This window comes from Phyllobates terribilis, unplaced genomic scaffold, assembly GCF_046119375.1.
Source record: "Phyllobates terribilis strain yellow unplaced genomic scaffold, ASM4611937v1 Scaffold_3__8_contigs__length_932513732, whole genome shotgun sequence".
In the NCBI taxonomy this organism is placed as follows: domain Eukaryota; kingdom Metazoa; phylum Chordata; class Amphibia; order Anura; family Dendrobatidae; genus Phyllobates; species Phyllobates terribilis.
Window position 1 is genome coordinate 2,680,301 of NW_027362763.1, and position 25,853 is coordinate 2,706,153.

Genomic DNA, 25,853 nt, shown 5'->3' on the forward strand with positions numbered 1-25,853 from the left:
GCCGTAGTTTAATTCTTGAAGAACTCATTGTTTTTTTTCCATTTGGTGGTGTTTGGACTCTTTTTCACTTTCTGTGCTAAGGCTTATGCTTTTATTTCTTTCTTGGTAACACTTTAGCTACCTTAGTGGGCAGAAAGCAAAGCTAATTGAGAGAATTTGTAGGCAGAGGTGGAAAAGCTACATAACTGATTCCAAAAACTCCTCTGTCTTTAGAGTTAGTGTTAAAAATGCCAAAAATGGCAGAGGTCTTTAGGGGGAATTTGGTGCTGCTGTTGACTCTTTGTAATCTGTTTGAGCTAAGGCTCATAGTGTACTTTCTTTCTTGGTAAGAGTTTAGTTACCTTATTGTCAAAAAAGTGAAACTAATTGAGAGAATTGTAAGAATTGGTGGAAAAGCTCCATAGTTGATTCACAAGAATTCATCTTTGAGTTTTGGACAATGCTTTGCCTTGTTTTTAAACTTTTTAGTAATTGGCTCTTTCAAGACATATTCAGTCCTCCTTTTTCTAAGTAAAACTTTAGCAGATTTAACGGCCATAATCCCAAACCAGTCAAGTTGGTTCATGCATTGGTGGTATAGTGGTGAGCATAGCTGCTTCCCAAGCAGTTGACCCGGGTTCGATTCCCGGCCAATGCAATACTTATGTAGTTTTATTTCTGGCATATCATACATTTTACAAACTATTTTGTAATGTTAGTGCAGAAAATGTAAAAAAAGCTGATCCTGTAAGCATTGGTGGTATAGTGGTGAGCATAGCTGCCTTCCAAGCAGTTGACCCGGGTTCGATTCCCGGCCAATGCAAAACATGGGTGTGTTTTTTTTTCAGGCACGTCATAATTTTTACTAACAATTTTGTAGGGTTAGTGCAGAAAATGTGAAAAAAATGCTTTGTACCTTAAGCATTTTTGGTATAGTGGTGAGCAAACCTGCCTTCCAAGCAGTTGACCTGCGATTGATTCCTGGTCAATGCAATACTTATGTGGGTTTTTTTTCCTGGCACGTCTTACTTTTTACTAATAATTTTGTATTGTTAGTGCAGAAAATGTAAGAAAAAAACATGGCTTCTGTAAGTGTTGGTGGTATAGTGGTGAGCATAGCTGCCTTCCAACTGTTGACCCGGGTTTGATTCCCAGCCAATGCATGAATTGTTTTTCACATTTGGTGATGCTTTTAGTCTGTTTTAATTTTTCGTGTTAAGGCTCATGCTCTTCTTTCTTCTTAGAGTTTAGCAACCACGAAAATGAGAAAAAAATTGAAGAGAATATTTCTTAGATTTTTTTCAACTGTCTCATCTAACTGATCTTCTGCTCTTCAGTTGTTGATGAAATACTTTGTAGGGTTAGTCTCCAATACGAAAGCAATGTCAGGGTTGGCATTGGTGTTATGCTGGTGGGTGTAGTTGCTTTTAAAACAAAAGGCCGTAGTTTAATTCTTGAAGAACTCATTGTTTTTTTTCCATTTGGTGGTGTTTGGACTCTTTTTCACTTTCTGTGCTAAGGCTTATGCTTTTATTTCTTTCTTGGTAACACTTTAGCTACCTTAGTGGGCAGAAAGCAAAGCTAATTGAGAGAATTTGTAGGCAGAGGTGGAAAAGCTACATAACTGATTCCAAAAACTCCTCTGTCTTTAGAGTTAGTGTTAAAAATGCCAAAAATGGCAGAGGTCTTTAGGGGGAATTTTGTGCTACTGTTGACTCTTTGTAATCTGTTTGAGCTAAGGCTCATAGTTTACTTTCTTTCTTGGTAAGAGTTTAGTTACCTTATTGTCAAAAAAGTGAAACTAATTGAGAGAATTGTAAGAATTGGTGGAAAAGCTCCATAGCTGATTCACAAGAATTCATCTTTGAGTTTTGGACAATGCTTTGCCTTGTTTTTAAACTTTTTAGTAATTGGCTCTTTCAAGACATATTCAGTCCTCCTTTTTCTAAGTAAAACTTTAGCAGATTTAACGGCCATAATCCCAAACCAGTCAAGTTGGTTCATGCATTGGTGGTATAGTGGTGAGCATAGCTGCTTCCCAAGCAGTTGACCCGGGTTCGATTCCCGGCCAATGCAATACTTATGTAGTTTTATTTCTGGCATATCATACATTTTACAAACTATTTTGTAATGTTAGTGCAGAAAATGTAAAAAAAAAAGCTGATCCTGTAAGCATTGGTGGTATAGTGGTGAGCATAGCTGCCTTCCAAGCAGTTGACCCGGGTTCGATTCCCGGCCAATGCAAAACATGGGTGTGTTTTTTTTTCAGGCACGTCATAATTTTTATTAACAATTTTGTAGGGTCAGTGCAGAAAATGTGAAAAAAATGCTGGGTACCTTAAGCATTTTTGGTATAGTGGTGAGCAAACCTGCCTTCCAAGCAGTTGACCTGCGATTGATTCCTGGTCAATGCAATACTTATGTGGGTTTTTTTTTTCCTGGCACGTCTTACTTTTTACTAATAATTTCGTATTGTTAGTGCAGAAAATGTAAGAAAAAAAATTGGCTTCTGTAAGTGTTGGTGGTATAGTGGTGAGCATAGCTGCTTTCCAAGCAGTTGACCCGGGTTCGATTCCCGGCCAATGCATGAATTGTTTTTCACATTTGGTGATGCTTTTAGTCTGTTTTAATTTTTCGTGTTAAGGCTCATGCTCTTCTTTCTTCTTAGAGTTTAGCAACCACGAAAATGAGAAAAAAATTGAAGAGAATATTTCTTAGATTTTTTTCAACTGTCTCATCTAACTGATCTTCTGCTCTTCAGTTGTTGATTAAATACTTTGTAGGGTTAGTCTCCAATACGAAAGCAATGTCAGGGTTGGCATTGGTGTTATGCTGGTGGGTGTAGTTGCTTTTAAAACAATAGGCCATAGTTTAATTCTTGAAGAACTCATTGTTTTTTTCCATTTGGTGGTGTTTGGAATCTTTTTCACTTTCTGTGCTAAGGCTTATACTTTTATTTCTTTCTTGGTAACACTTTAGCTACCTTAGTGGGCAGAAAGCAAAGCTAATTGAGAGAATTTGTAGGCAGAGGTGGAAAAGCTACATAACTGATTCCAAAAACTCCTCTGTCTTTAGAGTTAGTGTTAAAAATGCCAAAAATGGCAGAGGTCTTTAGGGGGAATTTGGTGCTGGTGCTGACTCTTTGTAATCTTTTTGAGCTAAGGCTCATAGTGTACTTTCTTTCTTGGTAAGAGTTTAGTTACCTTATTGTCAAAAAAGTGAAACTAATTGAGAGAATTGTAAGAATTGGTGGAAAAGCTCCATAGCTGATTCACAAGAATTCATCTTTGAGTTTTGGACAATGCTTTGCCTTGTTTTTAAACTTTTTAGTAATTGGCTCTTTCAAGACATATTCAGTCCTCCTTTTTCTAAGTAAAACTTTAGCAGATTTAACGGCCATAATCCCAAACCAGTCAAGTTGGTTCATGCATTGGTGGTATAGTGGTGAGCATAGCTGCTTCCCAAGCAGTTGACCCAGGTTCGATTCCCGGCCAATGCAATACTTATGTAGTTTTTATTTTTTCCTGGCACGTCTTACTTTTTACTAATAATTTTGTATTGTTAGTGCAGAAAATGTAAGAAAAAAACATGGCTTCTGTAAGTGATGGTGGTATAGTGGTGAGCATAGCTGCCTTCCAAGCAGTTGACCCGGGTTCAATTCCTGGCCAACGCATGAATTGTTTTTCACATTTGGTGATGCTTTTAGTCTGTTTTAATTTTTCGTGTTAAGGCTCATGCTCTTCTTTCTTCTTAGAGTTTAGCAACCACGAAAATGAGAAAAATATTGAAGAGAATATTTCTTAGATTTTTTTCAACTGTCTCATCTAACTGATCTTCTGCTCTTCAGTTGTTGATTAAATACTTTGTAGGGTTAGTCTCCAATACGAAAGCAATGTGAGGGTTGGCATTGGTGTTATGCTGGTGGGTGTAGTTGCTTTTAAAACAATAGGCCATAGTTTAATTCTTGAAGAACTCATTGTTTTTTTCCATTTGGTGGTGTTTGGAATCTTTTTCACTTTCTGTGCTAAGGCTTATGCTTTTATTTCTTTCTTGGTAACACTTTAGCTACCTTAGTGGGCAGAAAGCAAAGCTAATTGAGAGAATTTGTAGGCAGAGGTGGAAAAGCTACATAACTGATTCCAAAAACTCCTCTGTCTTTAGAGTTAGTGTTAAAAATGCCAAAAATGGCAGAGGTCTTTAGGGGGAATTTGGTGCTGCTTTTGACTCTTTGTAATCTGTTTGAGCTAAGGCTCATAGTGTACTTTCTTTCTTGGTAAGAGTTTAGTTACCTTATTGCAAAAAAGTGAAAATAATTGAGAGAATTGTAAGAATTGGTGGAAAAGCTCCATAGCTGATTCACAAGAATTCATCTTTGAGTTTTGGACAATGCTTTGCCTTGTTTTTAAACTTTTTAGTAATTGGCTCTTTCAAGACATATTCAGTCCTCCTTTTTCTAAGTAAAACTTTAGCAGATTTAACGGCCATAATCCCAAACCAGTCAAGTTGGTTCATGCATTGGTGGTATAGTGGTGAGCATAGCTGCTTCCCAAGCAGTTAACCTGGGTTTGATTCCCGGCCAATGCAATAATTATGTAGTTTTATTTCTGGCATATCATACATTTTACAAACTATTTTGTAATGTTAGTGCAGAAAATGTAAAAAAAAAAGCTGATCCTGTAAGCATTGGTGGTATAGTGGTGAGCATAGCTGCCTTCCAAGCAGTTGACCCGGGTTCGATTCCCGGCCAATGCAAAACGTGGGTGTGTTTTTTTTTCAGGCACGTCATAATTTTTACTAACAATTTTGTAGGGTTAGTGCAGAAAATGTGAAAAAAATGCTGGGTACCTTAACCATTTTTGGTATAGTGGTGAGCAAACCTGCCTTCCAAGCAGTTGACCTGCGATTGATTCCTGGTCAATGCAATACTTATGTGGGTTTTTTTTTTCCTGGCACGTCTTACTTTTGACTAATAATTTTGTATTGTTAGTGCAGAAAATGTAAGAAAAAAACATGGCTTCTGTAAGTGTTGGTGGTATAGTGATGAGCATAGCTGCCTTCCAAGCAGTTGACCAGGGTTCAATTCCTGGCCAATGCATGGATTGTTTTTCACATTTGGTGATGCTTTTAGTCTGTTTTAATTTTTCGTGTTAAGGCTCATGCTCTTCTTTCTTCTTAGAGTTTAGCAACCACGAAAATGAGAAAAAAATTGAAGAGAATATTTCTTAGATTTTTTTCAACTGTCTCATCTAACTGATCTTCTGCTCTTCAGTTGTTGATTAAATACTTTGTAGGGTTAGTCTCCAATACGAAAGCAATGTCAGGGTTGGCATTGGTGTTATGCTGGTGGGTGTAGTTGCTTTTAAAACAATAGGCCATAGTTTAATTCTTGAAGAACTCATTGTTTTTTTCCATTTGGTGGTGTTTGGAATCTTTTTCACTTTCTGTGCTAAGGCTTATGCTTTTATTTCTTTCTTGGTAACACTTTAGCTACCTTAGTGGGCAGAAAGCAAAGCTAATTGAGAGAATTTGTAGGCAGAGGTGGAAAAGCTACATAACTGATTCCAAAAACTCCTCTGTCTTTAGAGTTAGTGTTAAAAATGCCAAAAATGGCAGAGGTCTTTAGGGGGAATTTGGTGCTGCTGTTGACTCTTTGTAATCTGTTTGAGCTAAGGCTCATAGTGTACTTTCTTTCTTGGTAAGAGTTTAGTTACCTTATTGTCAAAAAAGTGAAACTAATTGAGAGAATTGTAAGAATTGGTGGAAAAGCTCCATAGCTGATTCACAAGAATTCATCTTTGAGTTTTGGACAATGCTTTGCCTTGTTTTTAAACTTTTTAGTAATTTGCTCTTTCAAGACATATTCAGTCCTCCTTTTTCTAAGTAAAACTTTAGCAGATTTAACGGCCATAATCCCAAACCAGTCAAGTTGGTTCATGCATTGGTGGTATAGTGGTGAGTCATAGCTGCTTCCCAAGCAGTTGACCCGGGTTCGATTCCCAGCCAATGCAATACTTATGTAGTTTTATTTCTGGCATATCATACATTTTACAAACTATTTTGTAATGTTAGTGCAGAAAATGTAAAAAAAAAAGCTGATCCTGTAAGCATTGGTGGTGTAGTGGTGAGCATAGCTGCCTTCCAAGCAGTTGACCCGGGTTCGATTCCCGGCCAATGCAAAACATGGGTGTGTTTTTTTTTCAGGCACGTCATAATTTTTACTAACAATTTTGTAGGGTTAGTGCAGAAAATGTGAAAAAAATGCTGGGTACCTTAAGCATTTTTGGTATAGTGGTGAGCAAACCTGCCTTCCAAGCAGTTGACCTGCGATTGATTCCTGGTCAATGCAATACTTATGTGGGTTTTTTTTTTCCTGGCACGTCTTACTTTTTACTAATAATTTTGTATTGTTAGTGCAGAAAATGTAAGAAAAAAACATGGCTTCTGTAAGTGTTGGTGGTATAGTGGTGAGCATAGCTGCCTTCCAAGTAGTTGAACCGAGTTCGATTCTCAGCCAACGCATGAATTATTTTTCATATTTAGTGATGCTTTTAGTCTGTTTTAATTTTTCGTGTTAAGGCTCATGCTCTTCTTTCTTCTTAGAGTTTAGCAACCACGAAAATGAGAAAAAAATTGAAGAGAATATTTCTTAGATTTTTTTCAACTGTCTCATCTAACTGATCTTCTGCTCTTCAGTTGTTGATTAAATACTTTGTAGGGTTAGTCTCCAATACGAAAGCAATGTCAGGGTTGGCATTGGTGTTATGCTGGTGGGTGTAGTTGCTTTTAAAACAATAGGCCATAGTTTAATTCTTGAAGAACTCATTGTTTTTTTGCATTTGGTGGTGTTTGGAATCTTTTTCACTTTCTGTGCTAAGGCATATGCTTTTATTTCTTTCTTGGTAACACTTTAGCTACCTTAGTGGGCAGAAAGCAAAGCTAATTGAGAGAATTTGTAGGCAGCGGTGGAAAAGCTACATAACTGATTCCAAAAACTCCTCTGTCTTTAGAGTTAGTGTTAAAAATGCCAAAAATGGCAGAGGTCTTTAGGGGGAATTTGGTGCTGCTTTTGACTCTTTGTAATCTGTTTGAGCTAAGGCTCATAGTGTACTTTCTTTCTTGGTAAGAGTTTAGTTACCTTATTGCAAAAAAGTGAAAATAATTGAGAGAATTGTAAGAATTGGTGGAAAAGCTCCATAGCTGATTCACAAGAATTCATCTTTGAGTTTTGGACAATGCTTTGCCTTGTTTTTAAACTTTTTAGTAATTGGCTCTTTCAAGACATATTCAGTCCTCCTTTTTCTAAGTAAAACTTTAGCAGATTTAACGGCCATAATCCCAAACCAGTCAAGTTGGTTCATGCATTGGTGGTATAGTGGTGAGCATAGCTGCTTCCCAAGCAGTTAACCTGGGTTTGATTCCCGGCCAATGCAATAATTATGTAGTTTTATTTCTGGCATATCATACATTTTACAAACTATTTTGTAATGTTAGTGCAGAAAATGTAAAAAAAAAAGCTGATCCTGTAAGCATTGGTGGTATAGTGGTGAGCATAGCTGCCTTCCAAGCAGTTGACCCGGGTTCGATTCCCGGCCAATGCAAAACGTGGGTGTGTTTTTTTTTCAGGCACGTCATAATTTTTACTAACAATTTTGTAGGGTTAGTGCAGAAAATGTGAAAAAAATGCTGGGTACCTTAACCATTTTTGGTATAGTGGTGAGCAAACCTGCCTTCCAAGCAGTTGACCTGCGATTGATTCCTGGTCAATGCAATACTTATGTGGGTTTTTTTTTTCCTGGCACGTCTTACTTTTGACTAATAATTTTGTATTGTTAGTGCAGAAAATGTAAGAAAAAAACATGGCTTCTGTAAGTGTTGGTGGTATAGTGATGAGCATAGCTGCCTTCCAAGCAGTTGACCAGGGTTCAATTCCTGGCCAATGCATGAATTGTTTTTCACATTTGGTGATGCTTTTAGTCTGTTTTAATTTTTCGTGTTAAGGCTCATGCTCTTCTTTCTTCTTAGAGTTTAGCAACCACGAAAATGAGAAAAAAATTGAAGAGAATATTTCTTAGATTTTTTTCAACTGTCTCATCTAACTGATCTTCTGCTCTTCAGTTGTTGATTAAATACTTTGTAGGGTTAGTCTCCAATACGAAAGCAATGTCAGGGTTGGCATTGGTGTTATGCTGGTGGGTGTAGTTGCTTTTAAAACAATAGGCCATAGTTTAATTCTTGAAGAACTCATTGTTTTTTTCCATTTGGTGGTGTTTGGAATCTTTTTCACTTTCTGTGCTAAGGCTTATGCTTTTATTTCTTTCTTGGTAACACTTTAGCTACCTTAGTGGGCAGAAAGCAAAGCTAATTGAGAGAATTTGTAGGCAGAGGTGGAAAAGCTACATAACTGATTCCAAAAACTCCTCTGTCTTTAGAGTTAGTGTTAAAAATGCCAAAAATGGCAGAGGTCTTTAGGGGGAATTTGGTGCTGCTGTTGACTCTTTGTAATCTGTTTGAGCTAAGGCTCATAGTGTACTTTCTTTCTTGGTAAGAGTTTAGTTACCTTATTGTCAAAAAAGTGAAACTAATTGAGAGAATTGTAAGAATTGGTGGAAAAGCTCCATAGCTGATTCACAAGAATTCATCTTTGAGTTTTGGACAATGCTTTGCCTTGTTTTTAAACTTTTTAGTAATTTGCTCTTTCAAGACATATTCAGTCCTCCTTTTTCTAAGTAAAACTTTAGCAGATTTAACGGCCATAATCCCAAACCAGTCAAGTTGGTTCATGCATTGGTGGTATAGTGGTGAGTCATAGCTGCTTCCCAAGCAGTTGACCCGGGTTCGATTCCCGGCCAATGCAATACTTATGTAGTTTTATTTCTGGCATATCATACATTTTACAAACTATTTTGTAATGTTAGTGCAGAAAATGTAAAAAAAAAAGCTGATCCTGTAAGCATTGGTGGTGTAGTGGTGAGCATAGCTGCCTTCCAAGCAGTTGACCCGGGTTCGATTCCCGGCCAATGCAAAACATGGGTGTGTTTTTTTTTCAGGCACGTCATAATTTTTACTAACAATTTTGTAGGGTTAGTGCAGAAAATGTGAAAAAAATGCTGGGTACCTTAAGCATTTTTGGTATAGTGGTGAGCAAACCTGCCTTCCAAGCAGTTGACCTGCGATTGATTCCTGGTCAATGCAATACTTATGTGGGTTTTTTTTTTCCTGGCACGTCTTACTTTTTACTAATAATTTTGTATTGTTAGTGCAGAAAATGTAAGAAAAAAACATGGCTTCTGTAAGTGTTGGTGGTATAGTGGTGAGCATAGCTGCCTTCCAAGTAGTTGAACCGAGTTCGATTCTCAGCCAACGCATGAATTATTTTTCATATTTAGTGATGCTTTTAGTCTGTTTTAATTTTTCGTGTTAAGGCTCATGCTCTTCTTTCTTCTTAGAGTTTAGCAACCACGAAAATGAGAAAAAAATTGAAGAGAATATTTCTTAGATTTTTTTCAACTGTCTCATCTAACTGATCTTCTGCTCTTCAGTTGTTGATTAAATACTTTGTAGGGTTAGTCTCCAATACGAAAGCAATGTCAGGGTTGGCATTGGTGTTATGCTGGTGGGTGTAGTTGCTTTTAAAACAATAGGCCATAGTTTAATTCTTGAAGAACTCATTGTTTTTTTGCATTTGGTGGTGTTTGGAATCTTTTTCACTTTCTGTGCTAAGGCATATGCTTTTATTTCTTTCTTGGTAACACTTTAGCTACCTTAGTGGGCAGAAAGCAAAGCTAATTGAGAGAATTTGTAGGCAGCGGTGGAAAAGCTACATAACTGATTCCAAAAACTCCTCTGTCTTTAGAGTTTGTGTTAAAAATGCCAAAAATGGCAGAGGTCTTTAGGGGGAATTTGGTGCTGCTTTTGACTCTTTGTAATCTGTTTGAGCTAAGGCTCATAGTGTACTTTCTTTCTTGGTAAGAGTTTAGATACCTTATTGCAAAAAAGTGAAAATAACTGAGAGAATTGTAAGAATTGGTGGAAAAGCTACATAGCTGATTCACAAGAATTCATCTTTGAGTTTTGGACAATGCTTTGCCTTGTTTTTAAACTTTTTCGTAATTGGCTCTTTCAAGACATATTCAGTCCTCCTTTTTCTAAGTAAAACTTTAGCAGATTTAACAGCCATAATCCCAAACCAGTCAAGTTGGTTCTTGCATTGGTGGTATAGTGGTGAGCATAGCTGCTTCCCAAGCAGTTGACCCGGATTCTATTCCCGGCCAATGCAATACTTATGTAGTTTTATTTCTGGCATATCATACATTTTACAAACTATTTTGTAATGTTAGTGCAGAAAATGTAAAAAAAAAGCTGATCCTGTAAGCATTGGTGGTATAGTGGTGAGCATAGCTGCTTCCCAAGCAGTTGACCCGGGTTCGATTTCCAGCCAACGCAATACTTATGTAGTTTTATTTCTGGCATATCATACATTTTACAAACTATTTTGTAATGTTAGTGCAGAAAATGTAAAAAAAAAAGCTGACCATGTAAGCATTGGTGGTATAGTGGTGAGCATAGCTGCCTTCCAAGCAGTTGACCCGGGTTCAATTCCCTGCCTATAAAAAACATGTGTGTTTTTTTTTTTCAGGCACGTCATACTTTTTACTAACAATTTTGTAGGGTTAGTGCAAAAAATGTGAAAAAAATGCTGGGTACCTTAAGCATTTTTGGTATAGTGGTGAGCAAACCTTCCCTCCAAGCAGTTGACCTGCGATTGATTCCTGGTCAATGCAATACTTATGTGGGGGTTTTTTTCCTGGCACGTCTTACTTTTTACTAATAATTTCGTATTGTTAGTGCAGAAAATGTAAGAAAAAAACATGGCTTCTGTAAGTGTTGGTGGTATAGTGGTGAGCATAGCTGCCTTCCAAGTAGTTGATCCAAGTTTGATTCTCAGCCAACGCTTGAATTGTTTTTCACATTTGGTGATGCTTTTAGTCTGTTTTAATTTTTCGTGTTAAGTCTCAGGCTCTTCTTTCTTCTTAGAGTTTAGCAACCACGAAAATGAGAAAAAAATTGAAGAGAATATTTCTTAGCTTTTTTTCAACTGTCTCATCTAACTGATCTTCTGCTCTTCAGTTGTTGATTAAACACTTTGTAAGGTTAGTCTCCAATATAAAAGCAATGTCAGGGTTGGCATTGGTGTTATGCTGGTGGGTGTAGTTGCTTTTAAAACAATAGGCCATAGTTTAATTCTTGAAGAACTCATTGTTTTTTTGCATTTGGTGGTGTTTGGACTCTTTTTCACTTTCTGTGCTAAGGCTTATACTTTTATTTCTTTCTTGGTAACACTTTAGCTACCTTAGTGGGCAGAAAGCAAAGCTAATTGAGAGAATTTGTAGGCAGAGGTGGAAAAGCTACATAACTGATTCCAAAAACTCCTCTGTCTTTAGAGTTAGTGTTAAAAATGCCAAAAATGGCAGAGGTCTTTAGGGGTAATTTGGTGCTGGTGCAGACTCTTTGTAATCTTTTTGAGCTAAGGATCATAGTGTACTTTCTTTCTTGGTAAGAGTTTAGTTACCTTATTGGTAAAAAAGTGAAAATAATTGAGAGAATTGTAAGAATTGGTGGAAAAGCTCCATAGCTGATTCACAAGAATTCATCTCTGAGTTTTGGACAATGCTTTGCCTTGTTTTTAAACTTTTTAGTAATTGGCTCTTTCAAGACATATTCAGTTCTCCTTTTTTTAAGTAAAACTTTAGTAGATTTAACAGCCATAATCCCAAATCCCTCAAGTTTGTTCATGCATTGGTGGTATAGTGGAGAGCATAGTTGCTTCCCAAGCAGTTAACCTGGGTTCGATTCCCGGCCAATGCAATACATATGTAGTTTTATTTCTGGCATATCATACATTTTACAAACTATTTTGTAATGTTAGTGCAGAAAATGTAAAAGAAAAAGCTGATCCTGTAAGCATTGGTGGTATAGTGGTGAGCATAGCTGCCTTCCAAGCAGTTGACCCGGGTTCGATTCCTGGCCAATGCAAAACATGGGTGTGTTTTTTTTTCAGGCACGTCATAATTTTTACTAACAATTTTGTAGGGTTAGTGCAGAAAATGTGAAAAAAATGCTGGGTACCTTAAGCATTTTTGGTATAGTGGTGAGCAAACCTGCCTTCCAAGCAGTTGACCTGCGATTGATTCCTGGTCAATGCAATACTTATGTGGGTTTTTTTTTCCTGGCACGTCTTACTTTTTACTAATAATTTTGTATTGTTAGTGCAGAAAATGTAAGAAAAAAACATGACTTCTGAAAGTGTTGGTGGTATAGTGGTCAGCATATCTGCCTTGCAAGCATTTGACCCGGGTTCAATTCCCTGCCAACACATGAATTGTTTTTCACATTTGGTGATGCTTTTAGTCTGTTTTAATTTTTCGTGTTAAGGCTCATGCTCCTCTTTCTTCTTAGAGTTTAGCAACCACGAAAATGAGAAAAAAATTGAAGAGAATATTTCTTAGATTTTTTTCAACTGTCTCATCTAACTGATCTTCTGCTCTTCAGTTGTTGATTAAATACTTTGTAGGGTTAGTCTCCAATACGAAAGCAATGTCAGGGTTGGCATTGGTGTTATGCTGGTGGGTGTAGTTGCTTTTTAAACAATAGGCCATAGTTTAATTCTTGAAGAACTCATTGTTTTTTGCATTTGGTGGTGTTTGGAATCTTTTTCACTTTCTGTGCTAAGGCTTATGCTTTAATTTCTTTCTTGGTAACACTTTAGCTACCTTAGTGGGCAGAAAGCAAAGCTAATTGAGAGAATTTGTAGGCAGAGGTGGAAAAGCTACATAACTGATTCCAAAAACTCCTCTGTCTTTAGAGTTAGTGTTAAAAATGCCAAAAATGGCAGAGGTCTTTAGGGGGAATTTGGTGCTGCTGTTGACTCTTTGTAATCTGTTTGAGCTAAGGCTCATAGTGTACTTTCTTTCTTGGTAAGAGTTTAGTTATCTTATTGGCAAAAAAGTGAAAATAATTGAGAGAAATGTAAGAATTGGTGGAAAAGCTCCATAGCTGATTCACAAGAATTCATCTTTGAGTTTTGGACAATGCTTTGCCTTGTTTTTAAACTTTTTAGTAATTGGCTCTTTCAAGACATATTCAGTCCTCCTTTTTTAAGTAAAACTTTAGCAGATTTAACAGCCAAAATCCCAAACCAGTCAAGTGGGTTCATGCATTGGTGGTATAGTGGTGAGCATAGCTGCTTCCTAACCAGTTGACCCGGGTTTGATTCCCGGCCATTGCAATACTTATGTAGATTTATTTCTGGCATATCATACATTTTACAAACTATTTTGTAATGTTAGTGCAGAAAATGTAAAAAAAAAAGCTGGTCTTGTAAGCATTGGTGGTATAGTGGTGAGCATAGCTGCCTTCCAAGCAGTTGACTCGGGTTTAATTCCCTGCCAATACAAAACATCTGTGTTTTTTTTTTCAGGCACGTCATACTTTTTACTAACAATTTTGTAGGGTTAGTGCAGAAAATGTGAAAAAAATGCTGGGTACCTTAAGCATTTTTGGTATAGTGGTGAGCAAACCTGCCTTCCAAGCAGTTGACCTGCGATTGATTCCTGGTCAATGCAATACTTATGTGGGGGTTTTTTTCCTGGCACGTCTTACTTTTTACTAATAATTTCGTATTGCTAGTGCAGAAAATGTAAGAAAAAAACATGGCTTCTGTAAGTGTTGGTGGTATAGTGGTGAGAATCGCTGCTTTCCAAGTAGTTGATTCAAGTTCGATTCTCAGCCAACGCATGAATTGTTTTTCACATTTGGTGATGCTTTTAGTCTGTTTTAATTTTTCGTGTTAAGTCTCAGGCTCTTCTTTCTTCTTAGAGTTTAGCAACCACGAAAATGAGAAAAAATTTGAAGAGAATATTTCTTAGCTTTTTTTCAACTGTCTCATCTAACTGATCTTCTGCTCTTCAGTTGTTGATTAAACACTTTGTAAGGTTAGTCTCCAATATAAAAGCAATGTCAGGGTTGGCATTGGTGTTATGCTGGTGGGTGTAGTTGCTTTTAAAACAATAGGCCATAGTTTAATTCTTGAAGAACTCATTGTTTTTTTGCATTTGGTGGTGTTTGGAATCTTTTTCACTTTCTGTGCTAAGGCTTATGCTTTGATTTCTTTCTTGGTAACACTTTAGCTAACTTAGTGGGCAGAAAGCAAAGCTAATTGAGAGAATTTGTAGGCAGAGGTGGAAAAGCTACATAACTGATTCCAAAAACTACTCTGTCTTTAGAGTTAGTGTTAAAAATGCCAAAAATGGCAGAGGTCTTTAGGGGTAATTTGGTGCTGGTGCTGACTCTTTGTAATCTTTTTGAGCTAAGGCTCATAGTGTACTTTCTTTCTTGGTAAGAGTTTAGTTACCTTATTGGCAAAAAAGTGAAAATAATTGAGAGAATTGTAAGAATTGGTGGAAAAGCTCCATAGCTGATTCACAAGAATTCATCTTTGAGTTTTGGAAAATGCTTTGCCTTGTTTTTAAACTTTTTAGTAATTGGCTCTTTCAAGACATATTCAGTCCTCCTTTTTTTAAGTAAAACTTTAGCAGATTTAACAGCCATAATCCCAAACCAGTCAAGTTGGTTCATGCATTGGTGGTATAGTGGTGAGCATAGCTGCTTCCCAAGCAGTTGACCTGGGTTCGATTCCCGGCCAATGCAATACTTATGTAGTTTTATTTCTGGCATAACATACATTTTACAAACTATTTTGTAATGTTAGTGCAGAAAATGTAAAAAAAAAGCTGATCCTGTAAGCATTGGTGGTATAGTGGTGAGCATAGCTGCCTTCCAAGCAGTTGACCCGGGTTCAATTCCCAGCCAATACGAAACATCGGTGGTTTTTTTTTTCAGGCACGTCATACTTTTTACTAACAATTTTGTAGGGTTAGTGCAGAAAATGTGAAAAAAATGCTGGGTACCTTAAGCATTTTTGGTATAGTGGTGAGCAAACCTGCCTTCCAAGCAGTTGACCTGCGATTGATTCCTGGTCAATGCAATACTTATGTGGGGGTTTTTTTCCTGGCACGTCTTACTTTTTACTAATAATTTCGTATTGTTAGTGCAGAAAATGTAAGAAAAAAACATGGCTTCTGTAAGTGTTGGTGGTATAGTGGTGAGCATAGCTGCCTTCCAAGTAGTTGACCCGAGTTTGATTCTCAGCCAACGCATGAATTGTCTTTCACATTTGGTGATGCTTTTAGTCTGTTTTAATTTTTCGTGTTAAGGCACATGCTCTTCTTTCTTCTTAGAGTTTAGCAACCACGAAAATGAGAAAAAAATTGAAGAGAATATTTCTTAGATTTTTTTCAACTGTCTCATCTAACTGATCTTCTGCTCTTCAGTTGTTGATTAAATACTTTGTAGGGTTAGTCTCCAATACGAAAGCAATGTCAGGGTTGGCATTGGTGTTATGCTGGTGGGTGTAGTTGCTTTTAAAACAATAGGCCATAGTTTAATTCTTGAAGAACTCATTGTTTTTTTGCATTTGGTGGTGTTTAGAATCTTTTTCACTTTCTGTGCTAAGGATTATGCTTTTATTTCTTTCTTGGTAACACTTTAGCTACCTTAGTGGGCAGAAAGCAAAGCTAATTGAGAGAATTTGTAGGCAGAGGTGGAAACGCTACATAACTGATTCCAAAAACTCCTCTGTCTTTAGAGTTAGTGTTAAAAATGCGAAAAATGGCAGAGGTCTTTAGGGGTAATTTGGTGCTGGTGCTGACTCTTTGTAATCTTTTTGAGCTAAGGCTCATAGTGTACTTTCTTTCTTGGTAAGAGTTTAGTTACCATATTGGCAAAAAAGTGAAAATAATTGAGAGAATTGTAAGAATTGGTGGAAAAGCTCCATAGCTGATTCACAAGAATTCATCTTTGAGTTTTGGACAATGCTTTGCCTTGTTTTTAAACTTTTTAGTAATTGTCTCTTTCAAGACATATTCAGTCCTCCTTTTTTAAGTAAAACTTTAGCAGATTTAACAGCCATAATTCCAAACCAGTCATTTTGGTTCATGCATTGGTGGTATAGTGGTGAGTATAGCTGCTTCACAAGCAGTTGACCCGTTTTCGATTCCCGGCCAATGCAATACTTATGTAGTTTTATTTCTGGCATATCATACATTTTACAAACTATTTTGTAATGTTAGTGCAGAAAATGTAAAAAAAAAAGCTGATCCTGTAAGCATTGGTGGTATAGTGGTGAGCATAGCTGCCTTCAAAGCAGTTGACCCGGGTTCGATTCCTGGTCAATGCAAAACATGGGTGTGTTTTTTTTTCAGGCACGTCATAATTTTTACTAATAATTTTGTATTGTTAGTGCAGAAAATGTAAGAAAAAAACATGGCTTCTGTAAGTGATGGTGGTATAGTGGTGAGCATAGCTGCCTTCCAAGCAGTTGACCCTGGTTCGATTCTCAGCCAACGCATGAATTGTTTTTCACATTTGCTGATGCTTTTAGTCTGTTTTAATTTTTCGTGTTAAGGCTCATGCTCTTCTTTCTTCTTAGAGTTTAGCAACCACGAAAATGAGAAAAAAATTGAAGAGAATATTTCTTAGATTATTTTCAACTGTCTCATCTAACTGATCTTCTGCTCTTCAGTTGTTGATTAAATACTTTGTAGGGTTAGTCTCCAATATGAAAGCAATGTCAGGGTTGGCATTGGTGTTATGCTGGTGGGTGTAGTTGCTTTTAAAACAATAGGCCATAGTTTAATTCTTGATGAACTCATTGTTTTTTTGCATTTGGTGGTATTTGGAATCTTTTTCACTTTCTGTGCTAAGGCTTATGCTTTTATTTCTTTCTTGGTAACACTTTAGGTACCTTAGTGGGCAGAAAGCAAAGCTAATTGAGAGAATTTGTAGGCAGAGGTGGAAAAGCTACATAACTGATTCCAAAAACTCCTCTGTCTTTAGAATTAGTGTTAAAAATGCCAAAAATGACAGAGGTTTTTAGGGGGAATTTGGTACTGCTGTTGACTCTTTGTAATCTGTTTGAGCTAAGGCTCATAGTGTACTTTCTTTCTTGGTAAGAGTTTAGTTACCTTATTGGCAAAAAAGTGAAAATAATTGAGAGAAATGTAAGAATTGGTGGAAAAGCTACATAGCTGATTCACAAGAATTCATCTTTGAGTTTTGGACAATGCTTTGCCTTGTTTTTAAACTTTTTAGTAATTGGCTCTTTCAAGACATATTCAGTCCTCCTTTTTTAAGTAAAACTTTAGCAGATTTAACAGCCAAAATCCCAAACCAGTCAAGTGGGTTCATGCATTGGTGGTGTAGTGGTGAGCATAGCTGCTTCCCAAGCAGTTGACCCGGGTTCGATTTCCAGCCAATGCAATACTTATGTAGTTTTATTTCTGGCATATCATTCATTTTACAAACTATTTTGTAATGTTAGTGCAGAAAATGTAAAAAAAAAAGCTGACTCAGTAAGCGTTGGTGGTATAGTGGTGAGCTTAGCTACCTTCCAAGCAGTTGACCTGGGTTCAATTCCCGGCCAATACAAAACATCGGTGTTTTTACTTTTCAGGCACGTCATACTTTTTACTAACAATTTTGTAGGGTTAGTGCAGAAAATGTGAAAAAAATGCTGGGTACCTTAAGCATTTTTGGTATAGTGGTGAGCAAACCTGCCTTCCAAGCAGTTGACCTGCGATTGATTCCTGGTCAATGCAATACTTATGTGGGTTTTTTTTACTGGCACGTCTTACTTTTTACTAATAATTTCGTATTGTTAGTGCAGAAAATGTAAGAAAAAAAGATGGCTTCTGTAAGAGTTGGTGGTATAGTGGTGAGAATCGCTGCCTTCCAAGTAGTTGACCCGAGTTCGATTCTCAGCCAACGCATGGATTGTTTTTCACATTTGGTGATGCTTTTAGTCTGTTTTAATTTTTCGTGTTAAGTCTCAGGCTCTTCTTTCTTCTTAGAGTTTAGCAACCACGAAAATGAGAAAAAAATTGAAGAGAATATTTCTTAGCTTTTTTTCAACTGTCTCATCTAACTGATCTTCTGCTCTTCAGTTGTTGATTAAACACTTGGTAGGGTTAGTCTCCAATATGAAAGCAATGTCAGGGTTGGCATTGGTGTTATGCTGGTGGGTGTAGTTGCTTTTAAAACAATAGGCAATAGTTTAATTCTTGAAGAACTCATTGTTTTTTTGCATTTGGTGGTGTTTGGACTCTTTTTCACTTTCTGTGTTAAGGCTTATGCTTTTATTTCTTTCTTGGTAACACTTTAGCTACCTTAGTTGGCAAAAAGCAAAGCTAATTGAGAGAATTTGTAGGCAGAGGTGGAAAAGCTACATAACTGATTCCAAAAACTCCTCTGTCTTTAGAGTTAGTGTTAAAAATGCCAAAAATGGCAGAGGTCTTTAGGGGTAATTTGGTGCTGGTGCTGACTCTTTGTAATCTTTTTGAGCTAAGGCTCATAGTGTACTTTCTTTCTTGGTAAGAGTTTAGTTACCTTATTGGCAAAAAAGTGAAAATAATTGAGAGAATTGCAAGAATTGGTGGAAAAGCTCCATAGCTGATTCACAAGAATTCATCTTTGAGTTTTGGACAATGCTTTGCCTTGTTTTTAAACTTTTCAGTAATTGGCTCTTTCAAGACATATTCAGTCCTCCTTTTTTTAAGTAAAACTTTAGCAGATTTAACAGCCATAATCCCAAACCAGTCAAGTTGGTTCATGCTTTGGTGGTATTGTGGTGAGCATAGCTGCTTCCCAAGCAGTTGACCTGGGTTTGATTTCCAGCCAATGCAATACTTATGTAGCTTTATTTCTGGCATATCATACATTTTACAAACCATTTTGTAATGTTAATGCAGAAAATGTAAAAAAAAAAGCTGACCCTATAAGCATTGGTGGTATAGTGGTGAGCATAGCTGCCTTCCAAGCAGTTGACCTGGGTTCAATTCCCGGCCAATACTAAACATTGGTGTTTTTTTTTTCAGGCACGTCATACTTTTTACTAACAATTTTGTAGGGTTAGTGCAGAAAATGTGAAAAAAATGCTGGGTACCTTAAGCATTTTTGGTATAGTGGTGAGCAAACCTGCCTTCCAAGCAGTTGACCTGCGATTGATTCTTGGTCAATGCAATACTTATGTGGGTTTTTTTTTCCTGGCACGTCTTACTTTTTACTAATAATTTCGTATTGATAGTGCAGAAAATGTAAGAAAAAAACATGGCTTCTGTAAGTGTTGGTGGTATAGTGGTGAGAATCGCTGCCTTCTAAGTAGTTGACCCGAGTTTGATTCTCAGCCAATGTATGAATTGTTTTTCACATTTGGTGATGCTTTTAGTCTGTTTTAATTTTTCGTGTTAAGTCTCAGGCTCTTCTTTCTTCTTAGAGTTTAGCAACCACGAAAATGAGAAAAAAAATGAAGAGAATATTTCTTAGCTTTTTTTCAACTGTCTCATCTAACTGATCTTCTGCTCTTCAGTTGTTGATTAAACACTTTGTAGGGTTAGTCTCCAATATGAAAGCAATGTCAGGGTTGGCATTGGTGTTATGCTGGTGGGTGTAGTTGCTTTTAAAACAATAGGCCATAGTTTAATTCTTGAAGAACTCATTGTTTTTTTGCATTTGGTGGTGTTTGGACTCTTTTTCACTTTCTGTGCTAAGGCTTATGCTTTTATTTCTTTCTTGGTAACACTTTAGCTACCTTAGTTAGCAAAAAGCAAAGCTAATTGAGAGAATTTGTAGGCAGAGATGGAAAAGCTACATAACTGATTCCAAAAACTCCTCTGTCTTTAGAGTTAGTGTTAAAAATGCCAAAAATGGCTGAGGTCTTTAGGGGTAATTTGATGCTGGTGCTGACTCTTTGTAATCTTTTTGAGCTAAGGCTCATAGTGTACTTTCTTCCTTGGTAAGAGTTTAGTTACCTTATTGGCAAAAAAGTGAAAATAATTGAGAGAATTGTAAGAATTGGTGGAAAAGCTCCATAGCTGATTCACAAGAATTCATCTTTGAGTTTTGGACAATGGTTTGCCTTGTTTTTAAACTTTTTAGTAATTGGCTCTTTCAAGACATATTCAGTCCTCCTTTTTTTAAGTAAAACTTTAGCAGATTTAACAACCATAATCCCAAACCAGTCAAGCTGGTTCATGCATTGGTGGTATAGTGGTGAGCATAGTTGCTTCCCAAGCAGTTGACCCGGGTTCGATTCCCGGCCAATGGAATACTTATGTAGTTTTATTTCTGGCATATCATACATTTTACAAACTATTTTGTAATGTTAGTGCAGAAAATGTAAAAAAAAAAGCTGATCCTGTAAGTATTGGTGGTATAGTGGTGAGCATAGCTGCCTTCCAAGCAGTTGACCCAGGTTCGATTCCTGGCCAATGCAAAACATAGGTGTGTTTTTTTTTCAGGCACGTCATAATTTTTACTAACAATTTTGTAGGGTTAGTGCAGAAAATGTGAAAAAAATGCTGGGTACCTTAAGCATTTTTGGTATAGTGGTGAGCAAACCTGCCTTCCAAGCAGTTGACCTGCGATTGATTCCTTGTCAATGCAATACTTATGTGGGTTTTTTTTTCCTGGCACGTCTTACTTTTTACTAATAATTTTGTATTGTTAGTGCAGAAAATGTAAGAAAAAAACATGGCTTCTGTAAGTGTTGGTGGTATAGTGGTGAGCATAGCTGCCTTCCAAGCAGTGGACCCGGGTTCAATTCCCGGCCAACGTATGAATTGTTTTTCACATTTGGTGATGCTTTTAGTCTGTGTTAATTTTTCGTGTTATGGCTCATGCTCTTCTTTCTTCTTGGAGTTTAGCAACCACGAAAATGAGAAAAAATTGAAGAGAATATTTCTTAGCTTTTTTTCAACTGTCTCATCTAACTGATCTTCTGCTCTTCAGTTGTTGATTAAACACTTTGTAGGGTTAGTCTCCAATACGAAATCAATGTCAGGGTTGGCATTGGTGTTATGCTGGTGGGTGTAGTTGCTTTTAAAACAATAGGCCATAGTTTAATTCTTGAAGAACTCAATGTTTTTTTGCATTTGGTGGTGTTTGGACTCTTTTTCACTTTCTGTGCTAAGGCTTATGCTTTTATTTCTTTCTTGGTAACACTTTAACTACCTTAGTTGGCAAAAAGCAAAGCTAATTGAGAGAATTTGTAGGCAGAGGTGGAAAAGCTACATAACTGATTCCAAAAACTCCTCTGTCTTTAGAGTTAGTGTTAAAAATGCCAAAAATGGCAGAGGTCTTTAGGGGTAATTTGGTGCTGGTTCTGACTCTTTGTAATCTTTTTGAGCTAAGGCTCATAGTGTACTTTCTTTCTTGGTAAGAGTTTAGTTACCTTATTGGCAAAAAAGTGAAAATAATTGAGAGAATTGCAAGAATTGGTGGAAAAGCTCCATAGCTGATTCACAAGAATTCATCTTTGAGTTTTGGACAATGCTTTGCCTTGTTTTTAAACTTTTCAGCAATTGGCTCTTTCAAGACATATTCAGTCCTCCATTTTTTAAGTAAAACTTTAGCAGATTTAACAGCCATAATCCCAAACCAGTCAAGTTGGTTCATGCTTTGGTGGTATTGTGGTGAGCATAGCTGCTTCCCAAGCAGTTGACCTGGGTTTGATTTCCAGCCAATGCAATACTTATGTAGCTTTATTTCTGGCATATCATACATTTTACAAACTATTTTGTAATGGTAATGCAGAAAATGTAAAAAAAAAAGCTGACCCTATAAGCATTGGTGGTATAGTGGTGAGCATAGCTGCCTTCCAAGCAGTTGACCTGGGTTCAATTCCCGGCCAATACTAAACATTGGTGTTTTTTTTTTCAGGCACGTCATACTTTTTACTAACAATTTTGTAGGGTTAGTGCAAAAAATGTGAAAAAAATGCTGGGTACCTTAAGCATTTTTGGTATAGTGGTGAGCAAACCTGCCTTCCAAGCAGTTGACCTGCGATTGATTCTTGGTCAATGCAATACTTATGTGGGGGGTTTTTTCTTGGCACGTCTTACTTTTTACTAATAATTTCATATTGATAGTGCAGAAAATGTAAGAAAAAAAAATGGCTTCTGTAAGTGTTGGTGGTATAGTGGTGAGAATCGCTGCCTTCCAAGTAGTTGACCCGAGTTTGATTCTCAGCCAATGTATGAATTGTTTTTCACATTTGGTGATGCTTTTAGTCTGTTTTAATTTTTCGTGTTAAGTCTCAGGCTCTTCTTTCTTCTTAGAGTTTAGCAACCACGAAAATGAGAAAAAAAATGAAGAGAATATTTCTTAGCTTTTTTTCAACTGTCTCATCTAACTGATCTTCTGCTCTTCAGTTGTTGATTAAACACTTTGTAGGGTTAGTCTCCAATATGAAAGCAATGTCAGGGTTGGCATTGGTGTTATGCTGGTGGGTGTAGTTGCTTTTAAAACAATAGGCCATAGTTTAATTCTTGAAGAACTCATTGTTTTTTTGCATTTGGTGGTGTTTGGACTCTTTTTCACTTTCTGTGCTAAGGCTTATGCTTTTATTTCTTTCTTGGTAACACTTTAGCTACCTTAGTTAGCAAAAAGCAAAGCTAATTGAGAGAATTTGTAGGCAGAGATGGAAAAGCTACATAACTGATTCCAAAAACTCCTCTGTCTTTAGAGTTAGTGTTAAAAATGCCAAAAATGGCTGAGGTCTTTAGGGGTAATTTGGTGCTGGTTCTGACTCTTTGTAATCTTTTTGAGCTAAGGCTCATAGTGTACTTTCTTTCTTGGTAAGAGTTTAGTTACCTTATTGGCAAAAAAGTGAAAATAATTGAGAGAATTGCATGAATTGGTGGAAAAGCTCCATAGCTGATTCACAAGAATTCATCTTTGAGTTTTGGACAATGCTTTGCCTTGTTTTTAAACTTTTCAGTAATTGGCTCTTTCAAGACATATTCAGTCCTCCCTTTTTTTAAGTAAAACTTTAGCAGATTTAACAGCCATAATCCCAAACCAGTCAAGTTGGTTCATGCTTTGGTGGTATTGTGGTGAGCAAAGCTGCTTCCCAAGCAGTTGACCTGGGTTTGATTTCCAGCCAATGCAATACTTATGTAGCTTTATTTCTGGCATATCATACATTTTACAAACTATTTTGTAATGTTAATGCAGAAAAAGTAAAAAAAAAAGCTGACCCTGTAAGCATTGGTGGTATAGTGGTGAGCATAGCTGCCTTCCAAGCAGTTGACCTGGGTTCAATTCCCGGCCAATACTAAACATTGGTGTTTTTTTTTTCAGGCACGTCATACTTTTTACTAACAATTTTGTAGGGTTAGTGCAGAAAATGTGAAAAAAATGCTGGGTACCTTAAGCATTTTTTGTATAGTGGTGAGCAAACCTGCCTTCCAAGCAGTTGACCTGCGATTGATTCCTGGTCAATGCAATACTTATGTGGGGGGTTTTTTCTTGGCACGTCTTACTTTTTACTAATAATTTTGTATTGATAGTGCAGAAAATGTAAGAAAAAAACATGGCTTCTGTAAGTGTTGGTGGTATAGTGGTGAGAATCGCTGCCTTCCAAGTAGTTGACCTGAGTTTGATTCTCAGCGAATGTATGAATTGTTTTTCACATTTGGTGATGCTTTTAGTCTGTTTTAATTTTTCGTGATAAGTCTCAGGCTCTTCTTTCTTCTTAGAGTTTAGAAACCACGAAAATGAGAAAAAAAATGAAGAGAATATTTCTTAGCTTTTTTTCAACTGTCTCATCTAACTGATCTTCTGCTCTTCAGTTGTTGATTAAACACTTTGTAGGGTTAGTCTCCAATATGAAAGCAATGTCAGGGTTGGCATTGGTGTTATGCTGGTGGGTGTAGTTGCTTTTAAAACAATAGGCCATAGTTTAATTCTTGAAGAACTCATTGTTTTTTTGCATTTGGTGGTGTTTGGACTCTTTTTCACTTTCTGTGCTAAGGCTTATGCTTTTATTTCTTTCTTGGTAACACTTTAGCTACCTTAGTTGGCAAAAAGCAAAGCTAATTGAGAGAATTTGTAGGCAGAGGTGGAAAAGCTACATAACTGATTCCAAAAACTCCCCTGTCTTTAGAGTTAGTGTTAAAAATGCCAAAAATGGCTGAGGTCTTTAGGGGTAATTTGGTGCTGGTTCTGACTCTTTGTAATCTTTTTGAGCTAAGGCTCATAGTGTACTTTCTTTCTTGGTAAGAGTTTAGTTACCTTATTGGCAAAAAAGTGAAAATAATTGAGAGAATTGCATGAATTGGTGGAAAAGCTCCATAGCTGATTCACAAGAATTCATCTTTGAGTTTTGGACAATGCTTTGCCTTGTTTTTAAACTTTTCAGTAATTGGCTCTTTCAAGACATATTCAGTCCTCCCTTTTTTTAAGTAAAACTTTAGCAGATTTAACAGCCATAATCCCAAACCAGTCAAGTTGGTTCATGCTTTGGTGGTATTGTGGTGAGCAAAGCTGCTTCCCAAGCAGTTGACCTGGGTTTGATTTCCAGCCAATGCAATACTTATGTAGCTTTATTTCTGGCATATCATACATTTTACAAACTATTTTGTAATGTTAATGCAGAAAAAGTAAAAAAAAAAGCTGACCCTGTAAGCATTGGTGGTATAGTGGTGAGCATAGCTGCCTTCCAAGCAGTTGACCTGGGTTCAATTCCCAGCCAATACTAAACATGGGTGTTTTTTTTTTTCAGGCACGTCATACTTTTTACTAACAATTTTGTAGGGTTAGTGCAGAAAATGTGAAAAAAATGCTGGGTACCTTATGCATTTTTGGTATAGTGGTGAGCAAACCTGCCTTCCAAGCAGTTGACCTGCGATTGATTCCTGGTCAATACAATACTTATGTGGGTTTTTTTTTCCTGGCACGTCTTACTTTTTACTAATAATTTCGTATTGTTAGTGCAGAAAATGCAAGAAAAAAACATGGCTTCTGTAAGTGTTGGTGGTATAGTGGTGGGAATCGCTGCCTTCCAAGTAGTTGACCCGAGTTCGATTCTCAGCTAACGCATGAATTGTTTTTCACATTTAGTGATGCTTTTAGTCTGTTTTAATTTTTCGTGTTAAGTCTCAGGCTCTTCTTTCTTCTTAGAGTTTAGCAACCACGAAAATGAGAAAAAAATTGAAGAGAATATTTCTTAGTTTTTTTTCAACTGTCTCATCTAACTGATCTTCTGCTCTTCAGTTGTTGATTAAACACTTTGTAGGGTTAGTCTCCAATACAAAAGCAATGTCAGGGTTGGCATTGGTGTTATACTGGTGGGTGTAGTTGCTTTTAAAACAATAGGCCATAGTTTAATTCTTGAAGAACTCATTGTTTTTTTGCATTTGGTGGTGTTTGGACTCTTTTTCACTTTCTGTGCTAAGGCTTATGCTTTTATTTCTTTCTTGGTAACACTTTTGCTACCTTAGTTGGCAGAAAGCAAAGCTAATTGAGAGAATTTGTAGGCAGAAGTGGAAAAGCTACATAACTGATTCCAAAAACTCCTCTGTCTTTAGAGTTAGTGTTAAAAATGCCAAAAATGGCAGAGGTCTTTAGGGGTAATTTGGTGCTGGTGCTGACACTTTGTAATCTTTTTGAGCTAAGGCTCATAGTGTACTTTCTTTCTTGGTAAGAGTTTAGTTACCTTATTGGCAAAAAAGTGAAAATAATTGAGAGAATTGTAAGAATTGGTGGAAAAGCTCCATAGCTGATTCACAAGAATTCATCTTTGAGTTTTGGACAATGCTTTGCCTTGTTTTTAAACTTTTTAGTAATTGGCTCTTTCAAGACATACTCAGTCCTCCTTTTTTAAGTAAAACTTTAGCAGATTTAACAGCCAAAATCCCAAACCAGTCAAGTGGGTTCATGCATTGGTGGTATAGTGGTGAGCATAACTGCTTCCCAAGCAG

General features: G+C 36.8%; 18 non-coding genes across 18 annotated transcripts; all 18 read left to right on the plus strand.

The window, feature by feature from the left end:
• The first annotated feature begins 565 nt into the window (after positions 1-565).
• TRNAG-CCC (transfer RNA glycine (anticodon CCC)) lies at positions 566-637 on the plus strand. The gene has a single exon. It is a non-coding gene; the product is annotated as a tRNA-Gly (tRNA).
• A 93-nt stretch (positions 638-730) lies between these two features.
• Positions 731-802, plus strand: TRNAG-UCC (transfer RNA glycine (anticodon UCC)). Its single transcript has one exon. It is a non-coding gene; the product is annotated as a tRNA-Gly (tRNA).
• Positions 803-1,983: 1,181 nt separating this feature from the next.
• On the plus strand, positions 1,984-2,055 carry TRNAG-CCC (transfer RNA glycine (anticodon CCC)). The gene has a single exon. It is a non-coding gene; the product is annotated as a tRNA-Gly (tRNA).
• Positions 2,056-2,151: 96 nt separating this feature from the next.
• Positions 2,152-2,223, plus strand: TRNAG-UCC (transfer RNA glycine (anticodon UCC)). The gene has a single exon. It is a non-coding gene; the product is annotated as a tRNA-Gly (tRNA).
• Positions 2,224-2,494: 271 nt separating this feature from the next.
• TRNAG-UCC (transfer RNA glycine (anticodon UCC)) lies at positions 2,495-2,566 on the plus strand. Its single transcript has one exon. It is a non-coding gene; the product is annotated as a tRNA-Gly (tRNA).
• Positions 2,567-3,406: 840 nt separating this feature from the next.
• TRNAG-CCC (transfer RNA glycine (anticodon CCC)) lies at positions 3,407-3,478 on the plus strand. Its single transcript has one exon. It is a non-coding gene; the product is annotated as a tRNA-Gly (tRNA).
• Positions 3,479-4,491: 1,013 nt separating this feature from the next.
• TRNAG-CCC (transfer RNA glycine (anticodon CCC)) lies at positions 4,492-4,563 on the plus strand. The gene has a single exon. It is a non-coding gene; the product is annotated as a tRNA-Gly (tRNA).
• A 96-nt stretch (positions 4,564-4,659) lies between these two features.
• On the plus strand, positions 4,660-4,731 carry TRNAG-UCC (transfer RNA glycine (anticodon UCC)). The gene has a single exon. It is a non-coding gene; the product is annotated as a tRNA-Gly (tRNA).
• Positions 4,732-6,083: 1,352 nt separating this feature from the next.
• On the plus strand, positions 6,084-6,155 carry TRNAG-UCC (transfer RNA glycine (anticodon UCC)). The gene has a single exon. It is a non-coding gene; the product is annotated as a tRNA-Gly (tRNA).
• A 1,182-nt stretch (positions 6,156-7,337) lies between these two features.
• Positions 7,338-7,409, plus strand: TRNAG-CCC (transfer RNA glycine (anticodon CCC)). The gene has a single exon. It is a non-coding gene; the product is annotated as a tRNA-Gly (tRNA).
• Positions 7,410-7,505: 96 nt separating this feature from the next.
• Positions 7,506-7,577, plus strand: TRNAG-UCC (transfer RNA glycine (anticodon UCC)). The gene has a single exon. It is a non-coding gene; the product is annotated as a tRNA-Gly (tRNA).
• Positions 7,578-8,760: 1,183 nt separating this feature from the next.
• TRNAG-CCC (transfer RNA glycine (anticodon CCC)) lies at positions 8,761-8,833 on the plus strand. The gene has a single exon. It is a non-coding gene; the product is annotated as a tRNA-Gly (tRNA).
• A 96-nt stretch (positions 8,834-8,929) lies between these two features.
• TRNAG-UCC (transfer RNA glycine (anticodon UCC)) lies at positions 8,930-9,001 on the plus strand. Its single transcript has one exon. It is a non-coding gene; the product is annotated as a tRNA-Gly (tRNA).
• Positions 9,002-11,940: 2,939 nt separating this feature from the next.
• Positions 11,941-12,012, plus strand: TRNAG-UCC (transfer RNA glycine (anticodon UCC)). Its single transcript has one exon. It is a non-coding gene; the product is annotated as a tRNA-Gly (tRNA).
• A 2,601-nt stretch (positions 12,013-14,613) lies between these two features.
• Positions 14,614-14,685, plus strand: TRNAG-CCC (transfer RNA glycine (anticodon CCC)). Its single transcript has one exon. It is a non-coding gene; the product is annotated as a tRNA-Gly (tRNA).
• A 2,598-nt stretch (positions 14,686-17,283) lies between these two features.
• Positions 17,284-17,355, plus strand: TRNAG-CCC (transfer RNA glycine (anticodon CCC)). Its single transcript has one exon. It is a non-coding gene; the product is annotated as a tRNA-Gly (tRNA).
• A 2,938-nt stretch (positions 17,356-20,293) lies between these two features.
• TRNAG-UCC (transfer RNA glycine (anticodon UCC)) lies at positions 20,294-20,365 on the plus strand. Its single transcript has one exon. It is a non-coding gene; the product is annotated as a tRNA-Gly (tRNA).
• A 4,193-nt stretch (positions 20,366-24,558) lies between these two features.
• Positions 24,559-24,630, plus strand: TRNAG-UCC (transfer RNA glycine (anticodon UCC)). The gene has a single exon. It is a non-coding gene; the product is annotated as a tRNA-Gly (tRNA).
• The last annotated feature ends 1,223 nt before the right edge of the window (positions 24,631-25,853 follow it).